General features: G+C 45.8%; 1 protein-coding gene across 1 annotated transcript in view; it reads right to left on the reverse strand.

Annotated features, from left to right (window-relative positions):
- AFTPH (aftiphilin) overlaps positions 1-7,337 on the reverse strand; it is a 270,899-nt gene that overhangs the window by 29,208 nt on the left and 234,354 nt on the right. The window lies entirely within an intron of this gene.

Consider the following 7,337-nt stretch of genomic DNA (forward strand, 5'->3'; position numbering starts at 1 on the left):
TCCTTGGTGGTCTCCCATCCAAGTACTAACCAGGACCGACCCTACTTAGCTTTCGAGATCTGATGAGATCGGGCCAACCTGGGCCATCCAGGTTAAGGGCTAAAAAAGATACACTTTCTTTCATAAGCCTATTTACCCTTGCATGCATCACGATGTAATCCCTGGTCTAAGCAGGTTGTGACAGGCTCCGATAAAAATCTCTAGGAAAAATTGCAGCAAATCAGGGGGGAAAGCGCTCTGCACAGAGTTTTCATTGCATGGTTACAACAAGCCCATGTTAAAGCAGTTCTTTTCTTTCCTTGAATAACGCTGAAGGTCTGCACTGTACCTCCAGGGCTACACAATACAATATTCTGTCACTAATACTTTACATAGTTCAGAAATACTGATTAACAGTGAATTGGCATAACATCCAAATCGCAAGATGTCATAGTTCCACTGTACACTGCATTGGTCAGGCCACACCTGGAGTATTGTGTGCATTTCTGGAGGCCTTGCTTCAAAAAGGATGTGGACAGAAGGGAGCGGTTGGGGAGGAGAGTGACGAGGATGATCAGGGGCCTGGAGACCAAGCCCTACGAGGAAAGGCTGAGGGAATTGGGAATGTTTAGTCTGGAGAAGAGGAGGTTGAGGGGGGGGCATGATTGCTCCCTTGAAGTATATGAAGGGCTGTCACTTAGAGGAGGGCAGGGAGCTCTTGATGTTGGCAGCAGAGAACAGGACTCACAATAATGGGTTTAAACTGCAGGCGGAAAGGTACCGGCTGGATATTAGGAAAATGTTTTTTACAGTAAGAGTTGTTGGACAGTGGAATCAGCTTCCTGGGGAGGTGGTGAGCTCCCCCTCTCTGGCAGTCTTGAAGCAGAGGCTGGACAAGCACTTGTCAGGGATGCTCTAGGCTGATCCTGCATTGATCAGGGGGGTTGGACTAGATGGACTGTACGGCCCCTTCCAACTCTAGGATTCTATGATTCTCCCACACACTTGCTATTTAGACAGCTATCATACAGTCCTTCTACAGCAGCACTCAAGAGTGTACGTACAAGTTTTGTGAACAGCTAGAGTCCAGTAGCACCTTAGAGACCAACGAAGGGAGCTTCGACTCTCGGAAGCTCGCACCCCAAAAATCTGGTTGGTCTCTTAAGGTGCTACCGGACTCCAATCTAGCTGTTCTACAGCCGACCAAAGCACCAACCCTCTGCAAGGTGTGTTAAGTCACCCCGGGTAGCCACACTTCAGAAGATGCGCATTATAAATGGTTTCACAATCTCTCTTATACCGATTTGCAAAGCAAGCATTATTGCACATCTCAGGTTTGTCAGACAATTTCAAATACCAGCAATCCTATTGAAAGGTAAGAGGACTCAAATAAAAAATTAGAAACACTCATCTAGGTACACATATCAGGGTCAGAGCAGATTTGTACACTTTGCTCAATGCGACAGGATGAACTCTGTTGTCATGGGCCTGTAGTTGCTGCTTGCTTCTCCCTGCGACTGAGGGGGAGCAGAATGAACATGTTTGCAACTGAACAGGACGTAAGGACTTTGTTTAAAACACACACACACACACACACAAAGGGACAAAGGGAGCTTTGACTCTTGAAAACTCATACCCTGAAAATCTTGTAGTAGTAGTAGAAGAAAAGTTGGCTATTATATGCTGACTTTCTCTACCTGAATACTTGAATCTCTAGATGCTGCACTGCTTGGAAATAGAAATCAGTGCAAAATCTTGTTTTGTCTCCTACATTGTAGATTAAAAAAGCAGCCCAATTCCAACAACGCGTCTCCTGCAGCGGAGTTCTGGTTCACACAACAGCTGCTTTCCTATTATATTTTCTCTTTCCTTCACAGCGCTCAAGGATTCTCTTCCATTGTGCCATTCTCTATTTCCAAGATGGAAAGGACAGAGTAGTGGCATCCTTATTTCTTCCAACACACACACGAGAGGGAAGAAGAGTTGGTTTTTATATGCTGACTTTCGCTAGCAATTAAGGAAGAATCAAACTGGCTTACAATCACCTTCCCCTCCCCACAACAGACACCCTGTGAGGTAGGTGGGGCTGAGAGAGCTCTAAGAGAGCTGTGACTAGTCCAAGGTCACCCAGCTGGCTTCGTGTTTAGGAGTGGGAAAACCAACCTGGTTCACCAAATTAGTGTCTGCCGCTCCTGTGGAGGAGTGGGGAATCAAACCCAATTCTCCAGATTAGAGTCCACTGCTCATGTGGGGAGGAGTGGGGAAACCAACCCGGTTCTCCAGATTAGTCTGCCACTCCAAACTACTGCTCTTAACCCCTACACCACACTGGCTCTCTAAGGTGCTACCGGATTTGAATCTAGCTCTCCTACTTCAGACCAACATGGCCACCCTGTGAAACTACAGTCACCTATGGAAACACATGACAGAGCTGAAACCCTGAAAATCGTCCAAGTGCACAATGTAGGTTTACTACAGTTTCCGAAACCACAATACTTAGCAAACCAGACTACCGGCAGAAGTTGGAACACTTGGCCTGGTATTCAGAGCATGGGAAAAATCAACAGACATTAACATGTTTACAGGTGAATAAAGGGCATTGCACCATCCATGTGCAAAAGGCAGCCGCGTTGATGCTGTGGCGGAATACAAGGACACACATTGCACAAGTATTGGGAAGAGCGAGGATACTATAACCTTGGACTTGATCCAGGGATTGCCTAGTAGGAAGCTTGTCATCTGCCCAAAATATTTGTCCTGTACCATTACCTCTTGCACGTTAGCAGGATGACCCACAGGGCAAAAAAACCCCCAAAGAAACTGAACCTGCCATTATAAAAGCATATGCTTGGAGGTATTTAGTGAGGAGAAAGCAGGATCCTTTTCCAAAACAAGGAAAGGATAGGCTCGCTTTCAGAAATTTTGCTGGCGCTTATCCCAGTTTTCAGTCGAGGAGGGCAAAGCAAATATTCTCCTCTCGCTATTATCTTTCCCTGAATTACCCTCACAATCAGATGTGGAGATTGCAGGACTTGTTCTTGTGGGGTGAATAGTTCCCCCCCCCCTGCCAAATCTCCAAAATCCAGCCTCAGAATCCTATAATTCACTGCACGCTTCCCAGGCCTGCAACGCTACTCTCCACTCCATGCAAGAAAGCTTTTATCTTCTGAATGACGGCTTGAAAATCCCCACTAGCTTGGATTCACCACCTGAGATCTGGCAGAAGGGTTCTTTATTCCAACTCCCCACAAAAGGTCAAAACGCACCGACTTGACACAGAATCTGTTAGGAGTGTTGCAGATGCTCTAGGCCAGAATTTCCCAAACTTTTTGAGTCATGAAGCACTTTTCAGGAGAGAAATTCATCACGGAGCACTTATTTTCACCTAGCACCTACATACTAAACTGAATGACAGTAGTATTTTTCTTTCCAATCTCTTCACAGAGCACTAGGAGATGTTTTGCGGAGTTTGGGAGCCTCTGCTTTAGGCTGATCCTGCATTGAGCAGGGTGTTGAACTAGACGGCCTGCATAGCCCCTTCCAACTCTTATGATTCTGATTCTAGACCCAAGTTGCTTTTCTAGATCTAGCGGTAACTCCGCAGCATTTCAGTTGCCTTACCTCGCTTCCCAGATATTTGTCCACATTAACAGCAGGCTTAATTCTGTTGTAGCTCCATTTACGTAACCAGCTCCTAGGGGCATTTACGGTGAAAAGTAAGGATTTTTGCAAACATTCTGGGTCACAGTGAACAAAACAACACATGAAAGGAAGATGTGCGACTGAACTGAATAGAGGGGCTGTGGCTCAGTAGTAGAGCATCTGCTTGGCATGCAGAAGGTCCCAGGTTCAATCCCCGGCATCTCCAGTTAAAGGGATTAGGCAAGTAGGTGATATGAAAGACCTCTGCCTGAGACCCTGGAGAGCCACTGCCAGTCTGAGTAGTCAATACTGACATGATGGACCAAGGGTTTGATTCAGTACAAGGCAGTTTCATGTGTTCAACACCTGTGACTTACTATGGACTTAGTACCATTCCTAGTGAGGGTAGCTACCCCACAGCATGTGGGGCAGGGGGCCTGCAGCAGCTTCCTTGTGGGGCAGGGGGAGCAGCAAAGTAGTTTGCCTAGGGTGCCAAAAACCCTTGTGCTGGCTCTGTGCGACCTAACACCATTCTGAAGTCCCTTGAGACTCCGGAGCAGCTCAGTGGGTTGTTAGAAGGGAGGGAAAGGCAGCAGAAAAATTATTCCTTGGCCTCCGCTACATTTGTGCTCTGATGTATTCAAACCCCTGACATTAAAGGCCGACCTAAATTGACTTGGCTGCCCAGAGTCTGACTGATCGCAAAAGATTCAAATCTGGCTTCCTAAAAGGCTTACAGAGAGTTGGCAATTGTATCAGACAGAAAACAGTCTTACTGTCTGCAGAAGACAGATCGGTTTTGAGCTGTTCTTGGGGGGGGAAGTACAACCCAGGTTAAAAGCGGTAGCAAAATTACTGGCTGAGAAATTTGAACATTTCCGGGAAAGCTAGTGAATTGAGAAATTAATCCTGATAGGATTAATAAGAATGGTTAGGACAGATGCTTTCCTTTTGAACCGAAAGATGGTCAATAAGGGACGAGCACATTTCTTGCTCAAGAACATGGTAATCAATTAAGCCTGTTTACGAATAATTGTTCTCAGATGGTTTCCTGCAAACTGACATGTGCTATTTTAACAAGTAACCTGACCAATTGTATTCCAAACCAGGCTATAAACTGTTCCCAGAAACCTGAAAAATGGGGAACCGCCTATCTTTGCAAGGTAGCCTTCTACATAAACCAACCAGGTGTATCTGTATCATCTTAAGTGGTTGTTGTGCAGAGGAAGGCACTGGCAAACTACCTCTGGTTATCTCTTGCCTTGAAAACCTCAGAGGGGGGTTGTTGTCATAAGTCAACTATGACTTGATGGCCAAAAAAAAGTCTAAATTTGAGAGCGGTGAGAATTGGACTGAAGAGTCCTTTAAGAATGGAGCAGTTCTTCTGAGGGACCCAATAAAGGGTGAGCCGCTGCACTGTTTACTCATAAGCAACGTATTTGAGAGCCAGCGTGAAGTAGAGGTTAAGAGCGGCGGACTCTGATCTGGAGAACCGGGTTTGATTCGCCACTCCTCCACACAAAGCCCACTGGGTGACCTTGGGCCAGTCACAGTTCTCTCTGAACTCTCTCAGCCCCACCTACCTCACAAGGTGCCTGTTTTAAGAGGAGATTGTAAGCCGCTTTGAGACTCCTTTCAGTAGAGAAAAGTGGGGAATAAAAACCAACTCTTCCTCTCCTCTACTCGGCTAATAAACATGCAAATAAAATAGGCATGACCAAAAAATAATAATTACAAGTATCCTGTGCTTCCTCTTCCAAATGCAAACTCAACGTGTAACACTGAGAACTTGGGGCTTTGATTTTAAGGGGTGCTGCTAGCTCTATCCTACGAATAAACAAGAGCAAGGAATTTTTCAAAGGAAAGTTTAAGCGGCTCTTGGTTAAAACCAGGTCAGTAACGAAAGCCTAAGCGCTCTGGTAGCCAAGATGCCTACAGACACTACAAATGTTTTATATATATATATATGTACGACATTCATATTTTTATGAATAACCAAGAGACGGCCAAAGGACTTTAGCATCTTAGAAGAAATTGCAACACCATCAATGCTACTTAATGACATGTTTTGGTCAGTAATAGGAGGAATGTTGAGATTGTGGCCATTTCTTCTACTCACACCCCTAACATTCTTTTAAAATGCCCAATATTCAGTGCATGCCAAGGTTTGGTACGGCTTGGGCTGAGGGTGATGGGCTGGGAGGGGGAGGAAGAAGAGGACAAAACTTAAACAAAAGTAGTAATTTTAGATAATTAGGAATAATAGGTTTGGCACCAACATCTCTCGCATACATTAGTTCTGTTACATTCTATATCTATAGGGGAGGGGTTGTGGCTCAGTGGTAGAGCATCTGCTTGGCATGCAGAAGGTCCCAGGTTCAATCCCCGGCATCTCCAGTTAAAGGAACTAGGCAAGTAGGTGATGGGAAAGACCCCTGCCTGAGACCCTGGAGAACTGCTGCCGGTCAGAGTAAGCAATACTGACCTTGATGGACCATCTTATTAAGTATAAGGCAGCTTCATATGTTCATCTCCAAGAGCCCCATGTGTGTGTGTAGGGGGATTTTAGCAATACAATGCAGCTACTGATCCTGCAGTCTGAAGTGACGTTGGGGGGTACCTCTTAACTCTTACATAAGAACATAAGAAAAGCCTTGCTGGATGAGACCAAGGTCCATCAAGTCCAGCAGTCTGTTCGCACAGTGGCCAACCAGGTGCCTCAAGGAAGCCCACAAGCAAGACGGTTGCAGCAGCATTATCCTGCCTATGTTCCACAGCACCTAATGTAATAGGCATGCTCCTCAGATACTGTGTGGGTGTTAAGTGCCGTCAAGTCACTACAGATACTGTAGAGAACAGGTATAAGAACATAAGAAAAGCCCTGCTGGATCAGACCAAGGCCCATCAAGTCCATCTGTTCACACAGTGGCCAACCAGGTGCCTCTAGGAAGCCACAAACAAGACGACTGCAGCAGCATTGTCCACAGCACCTCATATAACTTTTCCCCCTTATGCCACTTTCACCCCTGCAAAAATCACTCCCCAATTCTTTCTACTATCACTGGAATACAAGAGACAAAAGGACTGGAACTTTTTCCCCCCAGAGAAGGGATGGGAATGATTTTCACCAATATGTGGCAGACAAGTAAAAGATTTTAAAAGCCTGACACTCCACCCTGATCTTCTACTGCAAAACTGCAGCCTCAGAGATGACACTATGTTAGCAAAAGGAAATCTCCAAAGAAAACCACGGAGCTGCACGTCACATGGAGGTCTCCCCATACCTTTTTATTTCTCCATGTGCAACTAATACATTAGCAATGGGGACGAAGATGAGCGTCCCTGAATTTGCATTCTAAAAGTCAAGAAAAACCCAAAGAGAAGCCCTCCTTCCGAATACAGCGTCCTGGGCTTTGTGCAATAATCGGGACTCGACTCAATTAGCCCGAGACACTTCACAAGCCAGACAGAACAAGAGGGCCTTATTTGTACCTTCCGGCTTTCAAAAACCCACCTTGCGGAGTAAAGGAAGCGGCCTTGCGCAGATCACTTTCATTTGTGCGTGCGTTTCACACGCGTGCATAAATACGAAGCCTCACTGTTTCACCACTAAAAAAAAAGAGAGTGTCTGTTTGCAAACACACGTACACACATAACACACACACACACACGCACTCGACAGTCTGCGGCTGGCTACCATGGCGTTCCGTGCCGCC

This window comes from Euleptes europaea, chromosome 10 (assembly GCF_029931775.1).
Source record: "Euleptes europaea isolate rEulEur1 chromosome 10, rEulEur1.hap1, whole genome shotgun sequence".
In the NCBI taxonomy this organism is placed as follows: Eukaryota; Metazoa; Chordata; class Lepidosauria; order Squamata; family Sphaerodactylidae; genus Euleptes; species Euleptes europaea.